The sequence below is a fragment of the Talpa occidentalis genome, unplaced genomic scaffold (genome assembly GCF_014898055.3).
Source record: "Talpa occidentalis isolate TD23 unplaced genomic scaffold, MPIMG_talOcc4v2.1 talOcc4.17, whole genome shotgun sequence".
In the NCBI taxonomy this organism is placed as follows: Eukaryota; Metazoa; Chordata; class Mammalia; order Eulipotyphla; family Talpidae; genus Talpa; species Talpa occidentalis.
This window is the reverse complement of record NW_023601754.1, coordinates 19,286,919-19,299,495: the sequence shown is the minus strand read 5'-3', so window position 1 is coordinate 19,299,495 and position 12,577 is coordinate 19,286,919. Positions and strand designations below refer to the sequence as shown.

Here is a 12,577-nt window from a genome sequence, read left to right as displayed (position 1 = left end):
TTATTTCCTCTCTTATGCTGGTCAGGCTCATATATGAGTTCACACATGTTTGTGAACTCCTTCCTTTTTACCTGTGGAAGTTTCTGTCTTCTGTTAAACATACTGGGTAAAACAGTGAGTAGGAACTCAGTAGTCCAACTAGTGCCTAATAGAAGTCTAGTTTCCAATATTAGGGGAATTTTATATTTGAAGGAACTTCAATAACTAAGCCAGAGGAAGACAGGAAGTCATTACCCTAAAAGTAACATCTTTTATATCCAAGAAATAGCATCCTTTTTCCTCTCCAATTTGGAATATTTATGACAATACCTTGCTATCAGCATGTGCGGCTGCCATTTACCCCCAAGAGGCAATTTAGAATAGTGGTTAAAGATAAGACTATCAATTTAATGGCATGCATTCAAATTCAAGCTCTGTCACTTACTAGATATGTGCTAATATTATTCAACCATTCTGTGTTCTAACATATATAAAATGGAGATTATAATAGTACCTACATCAAAGGGTCGATGTACGTATAAAAGGTGTGTATGGTGTACACACACCACATTAATCTGTATCTGTAGCTTTTCAGATGTTAGCTATCACTTTTATTTTAGGGTACATTCTGTAATAATATTTTCCTTTCCCTGAAGAGGTAATTAGCAATGGGCTCAAGAAGCAATTACCACATCCAGTTAATTTGTGCAGGCTCACATTTATTTTACCTCTTTTCCCAGTGTTCACATCTTATCTGTTCCTACGTTCTCTTGATTCACTCCTCAGAATGTTTCTTATCAAAATCCAAATGCTTCAAACAAGTAATAAAAATAAAATCTTAAGAGCAGATGTAAAAAAGACACATTACAGAGTAGAAAAGATAAGAATGACAGCAGATGTCTTGTCAGAAACAATGCAAGTCAGAAAACTGTGGAGCAAATCTTTAAAATACTCAAACTAAAAAAATGTCAATCTAACATGCTAAACCCAGAGAAAATCTTTTCTGAAACTGAAGGTCAAATGAAGTTTTTTTTTCTTATATACAAAAGATTTATGAATTCACTACCATCAGAATAGTACTGTAAGAAATGTTAAATAGTATTTCAGTTAAAAGGAAATTATCAGTTGAAAATATGCATCTACACAAAAGGATCAAAAGCACAAAAAGAGTGAATATGTGGGGAAATATGACTTCATATATATTGAAAAGGCAACTGATTGCTTAAAACAGAAATATAATGAATTTTGGGGTTCACAACATGTAGTGAAATAAAACATATAATAGCATCACTGTGAAGGCTGGGGGATGGGAAATTATAGTGTTGTAAACTTCCTATAATATGTGTAAAGTACTATAATATTTAAAAACAAACTGTGATAAGTCAAAGATATATACTGTAAGTCCTAAAACAACCAATAAAATAATAAAGAATATTTCTTGAGATCAGGCTCTTCAGTTTAGTCACAAGGCTACTTACTACTGTTGAGTTCCAGATCCTGGGGTCAGCATCATTTCTCATTTGGACCATCCCAAGTCACCTAACTTGGTTCTTGCCCTGCAATTTCATTTTCCTTCATTCCATCTAGATATGATTCTAGACTAGGCATTATGAAATATTATGCATCAAGTGTTACCTCTAAGATAGCATAGACTTGATACTAGGTGGATATTTATTGCAAAAAGAAATAAACAAAATGAAGTGATGATTCTTCTTGCAGTGTGGTCTCCTCTGTCTTCTGAGCCTGATATTCAAGTTGGAGGTGAGATAACGTTTCTAATTTCTTTTCTCCATTAGAATCATATGCTTTAGGTCAAATCCTATTACATGTTGGTCACTAACAGGTAACCAACTTTCTAGCTTTTGAATTTTGTAAAATAGCAGCCCTCTTACCTAGCATGTCCTTCCCATTTAAATTCTACAGATGCGACCTACTTCAAGGGTTTTCCTTGAACAACCCTGTCAAACAAGTGGAAATTAGGGAGAGGGGAGTTGTTATGCACGCAGTCAGATTGCCCCTATTAATTATGGGGGTATTGGTTGTGCTGGTGAGATAATCACTTGAACCTTGCATTATAACTCTACTGTAATTGTTTAAGACAGTGAATTACTTTAATCAAGCAAGTCTATACTAATTGTTTTAAATATGAGCTGGCGTAATTTTCTATGCTATATATGGTAGCAACTCCATAATCTTGAAATCTCCTAGGAATTTTTGAGGGGTACAAAAAGGATTTTAATTTATGCAACTTAGAAAATACTCAGATGAAAAGACCAGTATTGTAATAGGTTACAAGCAATTCCAAATTATGAGATTGCTAGCAATCATATATTCTTATTACTGGAGTTTTAGTAGGTTTTTAGCTGTGTGTACATATGTGTAGGAATGCTTCACTATTGTTAGACTCAATACTTCTTTATAATCATAAAAAAAGGCAACTGCATCATTTATCTATATGGTAATATTAACTTTTGTTGAGCAAAAGTGAACCTTAGCAAGGTTAAGCAACTTGTCCAAGGTACATAGAAAACCAGTGACAAGTGGAGATGTATTGATTTGAGTCTATATCAATATTTCTCTAGAGGCACACACAATTTTGACATTATTCAAAGGACAAGATTAAGAGTTTTTATTTTCAAAGATGCTCAGAGGAATTTTAATTTATGCAACTTAGAAAATACTTGAGCATGGCCCTGACTTTCAAAGTCATGGGCAATTTTTCCTCTGAACTAAAAATTAGATATTAAGAACTCTGATTTAAAAGTAATCATTTTCAAGTGCAAATTGAGCAATAGTCTTGCATCTACTTCTGTGGTTGATCAGGAATAAAAGAAAATATCATATATGATTAGCACAGTCTCATTGAAGTGTGAAGCCCAGTTGGCCCCTCCCAGGACATAACTGTGGTCAGTCTAAGGGAATTAAACCCCAGCTGACTGACTTTGCATTGACTCATCCCTGTAAAGCACAAACTCTTTATACTAGGGATTTAAATTGGGCTTCAGCAGAATCTCCTAGTCCTGAAAATTGAAATCATGAGTCGTGATGGCAAAAAAAGAAAATGCTCATGAAATATAGTCATAGCCCAAGGATAATTTTTCTGTAAGCGCACTTTCATTTTTTTGATTGGTTCTTTTGCTATGGTGTATAAGATGATGCTTTCCATCTCCTGTTACAGGAGCTGTTGGCTACACACAGGTCCCAGCTGCAGATCCCTGATAACTGAGTCTTCTTTCTGAGCTGATGTTTGGTCTCCTATTTGGTCTCTTGACTGTTCTTAGAGAGAGATGTGGACAGCTTATGATGGTTGGTTGCTGAACTGAGACCTGATGATTTTTTTGGATTATCTTGAATGAACTGAGCAAGGACAAAGCCCATACTTAGACCTGGTCTGAAATAATATCTGGTACAGGTGGATGCCCTTGAATTGCTGTACTTGTAATTCTGCACATTTCTACTTTTGCTGACCAAGAGATTTGAACTGCAAAGTTCAACACAAGTGAGAGTATGCTTCTCCTCTGCCTAGTACATCTTTCTCTTATTGCTGCCTTTAAAACAAATATCCAACCCTGTAGATTAACTGAAATGTTCTGTCCTGCTAACTTGACCAGATTCCCTGAAGGAGACATCAATTACTCCCTTTTCTGAGCTTCTGCAGTAGATCATTTTGGAATATTTCTCAGAGAGTTTTATTTATTTGTTGCATGTCTAAATTACCTCTAAGATAAATTCTAGAGCTTAGAGCTTATTTAGTTTTTCCCAGTGTCAATCATGGAATCTTAGGCAGCACACACTGCTCAATAAAACCTTAATGAACTAAATTTTTGAATTACGATCTTATGAATACATGGTCCTTGTTCAGTTAAACAGATTGTACCTGCCATTTCAACTAATAAGTCAATGAGCCTATATTGAGCATCTACCATATGCCAAGGATTTGAGCCAGAGGCTGTGTTGCCCAAAAACAATATATAGCTATGAAGAACTCACATCATATTGGGGGGAGAAAAAAATACTAGGTAATAATGAAAATATAACAAAATAAATACTAAATAAATATAACCAAGACAAAATAATACATGCGATTTTAGCATAGAGTTCTTAATGCCTCTGGGAGGACATATCATCATTCTCCAAGTATGATCCATGTGTAGATATGATCCATGTGAAGGTATCAGTAGGTATGAGTAGGTAGGATCCAATCCAGAGTAGAAGAGTACTATATCACTGACATTATTTAGAATTGTTAGCAGAAGGTGTTTATTGCTGTTGTATTTATTTTTAATTTGTCTGCACCTGGGGTAGATCATTACTGTCATGTTGCTATCCCAGGGAACATAATCACTGACTTGAAAGTTTGGGGAAAGTTCAGTGACATACTAGAGATGATTTATACTATAGACTTGATGTATACTTTTCCCAACTCCAGGATCAGTGATCATAGTGAATTTATACCATAGTAATTAGTAAACACTAGGTACCAGATTTTTTTTTTCTTTCTAGAGAGCTGGCTGTTAATCACTGGGAAGGCTTCTTCTCAAGTTAACAATGAAGTTCATTATTGGGGAAAAAGTGAGATTCTGCCAAACAAAGAAAAATGGGATGCATTTTACATCACTGATATTGCTCTGATGGTGAACTCCATAAGAGGACCTCATGATTATGCAGGGTGTGTACAGGATGACAATCATCATCACACTGGGTTTGAATAGTTATAGAAGGAGCTGTGACTGAGAACTCAATTATCCTAAAATGTATTTTTATTGCCAATAATTTGGAAGTTATTACTGTTGTGGGAAGATTTTTGTATAGCCACCCCCGACAAGTCAGAAGAAAGTCACCAACTTAAAATATAAAACATACAATAGGGAGAAGAATTGTTGCTAATAATGAAATGTTATTTCCATGAATATCCTGGGTCGAGTTGTTTCCTGTCCAGATCTCCCCATTTGGGACTGAAACACTCACTCTTTAGCTATTGGGATGTTGGCAGCCAAGAATTCTCTGATCTCAGAGGATGTGCCCTCTGCAGAAGGGTAACTTTTTGCCCAAGATTTCCCATTTCCTAGAAGCAGTCTATAGCCAGTGACGAGTCAATTTGGGGGTATAAAATCCCAACTCCTTGCTCCAAATCAGGACAATTCTGATGGGCTTTCTTAGTCTCAAAGCTCCCTGGTAGGTTCAGTTGAGGTAGCTGTTAAAATCATGACAATCCCAAGTTCTTCCTTTGTCCAACCCTGCATCATTCACTTATTTGTAGATATTATTCCTGAGAACACTCCCCGAAGTTTCCTACATGCCAACCTCCAACTGAAAAACTATTTCCCAGATACAGAAGGCAAAGTAAGGATTGGAAACAATCATGTATCTTCATGAACATCACAGACATGACATGTCGACCTTGTCCAGGCCTAGCTTCAATTAACCTTAAGTTGGAATCACTTTGGAATTTTGAAATTTGTCATAACAATGGGGATGATTTTCTAGTGTATGTCCTGTGTCTTTAATAGCAGACCTTAAAAACAGGTTTACCTCAGACACCCTGGTGGCACAGGGTTTAACATTGGCAGCCACTGCAGCATGAGTTCAATCCCTGGCCAGCCAGGGAACAACCCACATGGCACAGCAGCCCTCTCCTGCCTTGCCCACTGCTCCCCTTAGCAGTGTATTTCAGTAGATCTGCCTGTTCTGCTCCCCACTCTCTCTGGTGAATGTTCTCACCTCCCGTACCTCTGGCTTATACCCCAGTTTTTATATGTATAAATAAATAAAACTTTAAAAAAATAGGTCTATCTCTTGACCAAAATTTTAAATATTCTTAAAAGCCTACCTCAAACACCACCTTCCACAGGAACTCTTTCTGTAACTCTCCTCTCTAAGAACAATCATCCTCATGCTGAAAGAGTTAGATTTCTTTTTGCCTCTGTTAGGGAGCATCTAGCCACACTGTTGCACGTAATTAGTGTATTTGTTTCATTTGATGATTCTGGAAGATAAGACATTTCCTTGTCTCATCTATTCTTCTCGATTGGGAATCCTAGAGGGAATAATTCCAGAGACAAAGACACTGGAAGGAAGGCCGGGAGTACAAGTTCTAGCAAATTCAGGAATGAGGATCTTTGGATTTGCTCTAATGTTTTGGGTAACCATGGTGTTTCCTCAGGACAAACTCAAATGTGACCAACTAAGACATCCATGTGACAGAGTCAATTATTCTAATAATTCAGTGTTGGAACTGAGTGTGGAATGGGGAAGAAATAGAACAAGACTTTCATTTCACCAGGAATAGATACAGTGTGATAGTTTATTTTGTAGATGGAGGTTGAATGAGTCCAAAAATTTCCAACAGAATTAAGTGAGAAATGTTAAGGATTATAATCATCCTCACTCTCACATCCCCATCAGTAGATACTAAGTAGTATCTACATCAGTAGCTACTTCCCATCTCAGCTCAGGGAATTATTTAACTTCTGTACAAAGCTTGGGTAAAAAACAATATTACCATTAATTTCACTAGTGAAACAGTTCTACAAAACTTTCAGATCTTCACCAACATAGTTATTGAGCCATGATTTACTTAAAAGAAATGAATTTCCTAGATTTACAATCTCATGGAAGAGTCTGTGTTTTCTCAATGAGTCTAGAAAAGGCTAGGTTCCTACTCTTCAGGGCGACAATAGGTATTTTTGGGAAAAACAGGATATACCTTTGTTTCCAATAACTCTAAATATACAGTGAAAACAGAATCACAGAGTCAATAAGGGACACAACAATTTTAATTTTAAAGAGGCAGAGAAAATAGTAATAACGGAAGAAAGGGGAAAAGAGTAACAAAGGAAGACAGATGAAGTCTGTTGAAGGTTTCTATTGATTTGCACTATTTTATTATATCAGTATGGTGCTCAGAAGGAACTAGGGCTGACAAGTTAATGAACTCTAGTTAGAAATTTCCAGATGAGAATGGCATTAGCACCTGCCTTGTTCTAATCATCTGAGACTTTGCCTTGGGAAAACATCTTGATCATTACAAGGGAGCCCAAATTATCTGCACTAACAATAACCATTGATCAAATGCTAAGAAGACAAAGACTGTGCAAATCAACAACGGGCATTTAACTCAAGCCAGGCTGAACTTGAATTACAAGACCCTGTTCTAGGCCCTGCTCCACATGTAGTAATTGTGTCACTTGGAATAAACCTTTGAATCTGTCTACACTTAAGACTTGCTTCTATAAAATGGGAGTAGCAATGCCTGTGTTGACAGACATTAATAAAGACAGAATGTGCCATGAGGTATGCATTCCTTTCTACTCCAAAGTTCTTATACTTGGCAGTATGATGTCAAATTAACTAAAACTTAGAGGTTCTTCTATACCAGGAACTCCAAATGCCAGCATTGCTTAATGCCCATAAACATTTTCAAGTTTCTTTGGACCTTCTGAAATTATTTGTGAAGTTATATTTGTTAATGCAGATGTGAGGGATGCACTGATTCTCAAAAGACTGAACAACAGTCTTAAACTCTCTGGAGCAAAATTTCCTTCTGTTTTTCTATATTGTTCCTGAAATTATAGATTTTTGTAATGATTCATGAAACAAATATTTATTGAACACCTACCACATGCCATGTACCATTCTAGATGTTGGGGATATAGTAGTGAACCAAACAGAAAAACAAAAAAACAAAAAAAGCAACTTTCTGCAATAAGCTAATATTCTAGTGGATTTATTCTTCAGGATAATCAGTGTTGAGGTACTAATATCTAAAGTGAATATTTAGAGAAAAGTGGTGACTTGATGGCTGAGCTAAGCTTAGGGACCTGTTTTGAGCTGACATGGTGGCAGTTGGGACAGATGCCTGATGCAGGAATGAATTCAGTTATAACAGGATGGTATTAGCAGCAAAATTACCCAATTGGCCTGGTAGGTAAAAGATTGTTTCGGATGTGATCCTTTGTGATTTTCATACAGAACGGCAACACCACACTGATTTGGACATTGGGTTTCTCAAATTCCGTTGAAGGGAACAATGTACTTTCTTCTATTGACTGAGCATCTAACTAAGGAAATAACACAAACTTAAGGTAAAGAATAAGCAGGTGTTCCTAGAACATTGCTTTGCTGACACTTAGAAGATGGAGAAGAGTAAGTAGGAGCAGGGAGGATGGGAAAAGTGGTAGGTGTGGAGGGGGGAAAAGAGGGGCAAAAAAGGGAGGGAGGAGAGAAGGAAGGGAAGCAGAGACAGAGACAGAGACAGAGGAAAATACTGGAATACTCCACAAAGGACAGCTGTCCAGTGTTTATACACTTTGTGGCTTGTGATCTAGAAGATACACTGTGCAGTATTTAAAAATAATAAGATCATATAACAACACAGAACATGCTATGTTCATCATTTAAGAAGTGGAAAAATGACAGTACAAATGTATATACTATGTATTTACATGTGCAATATATTTGGATGAGAACCAGAAGGGAATGGTCACAGAATGCCTTGCTGGGGGATCATGGATTTTTTTCCAAAAAGATTTTAATGCTGTTAAAGATTTTACAACACAAAAACTTAAAAAGCATATGTTCCCAGATTTGTTTTTATTAGTCTGTATTGTAATGAATGTTGAAGTCTGTGTCTGGAAACCAAATTTGCTTTGAAAATAAAGGATCTAATTACTGTTGTGAGCTTTAATCACCAGCTCATGCAGTCTGGGAAGACAGGCTGGGGAGACTTACATGCCAGTATGACAGTTATTGAGAGTGAGGGGTCTGCACTGGAAACTGCTGTCTTTCCTCACTTGAGTTCTCCACTAGAGGCCAAGCTGAGGGTGATTAGAACTACATAGCAGGTGGTGCAATGGGCTAGGTTAAGGAGGAGCCTAAAGTTAGGGAGAAGGAGGAGTTAGCAAGACAGAAAAGTGGTAAATGGGGCAGGTGGAAGCTATAGCCTTTCATGGGGCGAGGATGACTACCAGTCAGTCTCAAGTCTAGATGGGGTGACCACAGTTTTGGTCCATGTCTGAACTTGCCTATCAAATCCTGATCCTTACATAAGGGAAGCCAGCCATGTTCCATGCTTCTAGTATTAGACTGGATTTGAGGGCTTTTTGAGAAACCTGGACTGCTCACTGGTTATCTTGTCACTTGAAGCATGGTCCTCAGAGCATTGCTTGGGAATGTGTAAGAAATGCTGTACCTGAGGCCCCACCCCAGTGATGTGATATCTAAATCTGTGTTTTCACAAGATCCCAACATTAAACTTAAATGCACATTAAAGTTTGAGATGCAGGGCTTCCGTGGTGGCGCAAGGGGTTAGGCACAGCACTATGAAGCTGTCCGCAGCCACTGCAGCATGAGTTCGATCCCCAGCCAGGGAACAACCCACATGGCACAGCAGACCTCTCCTGACTCGCCCACTGCTCCCCTCAGCAGTGTATTTCAGTCAGTCTGCCTATTCTGTTCCCCTCTCTGTCTCTGGTGAATCCTCTCATCTCCCACACCTCTGGCCTGTACCCCAGTTCTTGTATGCATAAGTAAATAAATCTTAAAAAAAGTGTGAGATGTACTCAAGCTTATTATGCCTGTATCAAAATTATGCCTGCATAATTCCTGAAGATTTTTGACTCTGTGCCAGTGTTTACTTAGACCTCATCTCTTATTTCTAGCCCTTAGAACAAAAATCACGAGATGGAAGTCATCATTCTTTATTTCATGATTTGTCCAGTCTATATTACATTCTAGAAATTAAAAATTGCCCAAAAGGCAATTTCTCACTAGACTGTGAGCTCTTTTTCCCACATTCAATGGGGCACCAACCCATGTGGGTCATTGTTGTAGCACCACATGTGGTCACACTAGATGACCCAAAGTGATGGGGTGGGTGGGCACAATGAAGACCCCTGGGATCCATGAGGGGCATGCCTAACAGGCTGGATGGCAAGCTCTAAGAACACCAGAAGTCCTTTGTCACTGCTGCACCTTAGTGGACAGAACAGTGCCTATCTCATCAAGCAGCAGCTTGATGAGTGATGATGAGATGATAAAGCCATCACATTAATTAAACAGTGGACCTCCTTATAAAGCAAAAGGTATAAAGGACTGAAAAGCTATGAAGTAGTGATCAGATGTGGGTTTCAGTTTGCTGGATCAATCATTGGTTCTGCCATTTATAAGCTGTGAGCCTCATTTTACACCTCTGTAGAATGGGGATAGCACCTGCCTCTCAGACCCTATGTTATCTAACCAAATGTGCATTTAAATTTAAATCTAGAGATATAGAAAAAAAGTTGCACAACTCTAAGTCAAGAGTCACATAATGTCAAGTGTCAATAAGTCAAGACCAAATAGTGTCTGTAAAGGTCAGATAGTAAATATCTTAGTCTTTGTAGGCTATACTCTGTGTTGCAACTAACTCAACTCCATCCTTGCACCATAGAAGCCACTGACATCAGCAATGGGGATGGCTGTATTCAAAAAATTTATTAGCAAAATCAGGAAATGGGCCATGTTTGCTCTGTGGGCTGCAGTGGGTTAACTCCTGTTCTAAACTACTATATATACTAATAATCATTACCTACCAACTTCTAAGTGCTGGTAAGAAACTTCCCATAGAGCTCATTTATTTGTTTGAAATATTTTCTAATCTATAAAATTTTGAAATATACGATAAGCACATAGAGAGAGCTTTAAGCACATTGTATCATAGAAAAGTCCAAACTTCTTTGGAGAATCTCTGATTATATAGGGCATTTAAAACTTTATTCTAACAATAATCCTGGGAAGTAGGTAATAGTACCTTTACTTTATAAGAGAGCAAAATGGGTTTACACAAGGTTGTATCAGAAATGGTTTGGGGACATGAAGGATACTGATTTTTAGCTCTGATGTATTTTGCTCAAACCCTGGGTTCTGTAATGCAGTTCGTGATCAAGTGTCACCTGGAAACATGAAAATGTTAAAGGAAAAAAAAAGAGTATTGCAAATTGTGTCCAAAGAATGTCAACAGCCTGCTTTTGCTCCATTGTTATAGTGACAATCCTGACATTTAAAGTCATAGCTCTGTGAGTTATAAGCCTAATAGACAGCATGGAAGCACAAAACCCATGAAACTCGACAAGACACTCTCAGCATAAGAAAATAATATGTCAGAGTAGAACCACCATGTGTCAACACGAGCTAAAGAGTAGAATTTAGAAGGGTCTTGCTGTCACGAGCCAAAAGGGGAGTACACATCTGAATTAAGGCAAAGTCAGAACAGCAGGAACTTTCTAAATTCTTCTGTGATACAGAGTTCTTGTAGGAGCTGAGAGCCAACCGTAATGAAGCCCTTTACAAGTATGGGATCTGTTCCAAAGAAAGTGATAAAGGTGATAAACTTATTTTTCCCTCCTGCTTCTATTATTACTAACACTAGGAGATCATTCTGCAATGCATCCCTTAATATATAGATAAGAACATTTTTAATTAGCACACATCCTGTGTTCAATAATGAATAGACATAAATGTTTGAAGAAAATGTTCTTTGGTTTAAAAATTCAACAAACATATAAGAACATTATTAAATAATATATATAAATAGGACTCCTTATGCTGTGCATGCCATGTTACATATTACACTTACAATGAGTATGGAATATTTTAATCTTTAAAAACTAGCAAGTTTTTTAAATATATATTTCAGAGCAGCTAAAAGGAATCAGAATTATATTAACAATTTTTATCCAATAATACTTCTCAAGAAAATTCTATTAAGCAATATTAAGTCATTGTTCCATTTTCTGCACAGCATAAACAATTTCAAATTAAAAAAAAATCTATTTTATTTTGTCAAAATTATTTCCATCAGGATAAATTGTGTTGTGTATAAATTTTATGCCGACTATTTGATTCATTGATTCATTCAGCTTTTTATAGGTGGGTTCTGTTTTGTGACTTTATCCTACCAAGACCAATTTTGCAATTCTATATTTTTGACAAGAAGTTTTGATTCTTGCATTGATTTCTAGTCAAAAATAAAATTCCCTCTATGTGGTTTTGGCTATTGTCATTTAATTTTGTTCTCATTCTTTCTACCAAGGCTTATTTTTTATAGGACTTTTTGTGGTTTCCATGATGTCCACAATATTTGATTCTACAACCAATTTTCCTTCTACAACAAACTTTACCATGTGCAGTTTTAGCCATTGCTTGCTTTGTTTTCTGTGTATTGTTTCTACTAGTGATGTAGTAAGTTTTTTTTTAGTATTTTATATAATTCTTACATCATTTTTCATCTTTGCACAATGTATGCATTTTCATTTTGGTTATATTCCCCATACAATTACCCCCCTCCCTTATTTTGACTCTAGTCCTTCCTTTTCCCGGCCTTCCCTGGCCTCCCCCTCCCCACCCCCATAGTGTGTCTCTAGTTTATAGTTGCTTGTTGATTTTGATTTTTACTTTGTATTGATTAGTCTTTTTCCTGGTCTCTTATTTAGGTTTTCTAAATTCCTGCTATGAGTGAGACCATCCGGTATTTTTCTTTTTCTTTCTGACTTATTTTGCTGAGCATGATCCCTTCTAGCTCCATCCATATTGCTGCAAACTGCATGTGTTTATCTTTTTT

At 37.0% G+C, this 12,577-nt stretch overlaps 1 protein-coding gene across 2 annotated transcripts in view; it reads right to left on the bottom strand.

Moving 5' to 3' along the window:
• Nucleotides 1-12,577, bottom strand: part of CDH13 (cadherin 13) — a 953,577-nt gene that overhangs the window by 523,261 nt on the left and 417,739 nt on the right. The window lies entirely within an intron of this gene.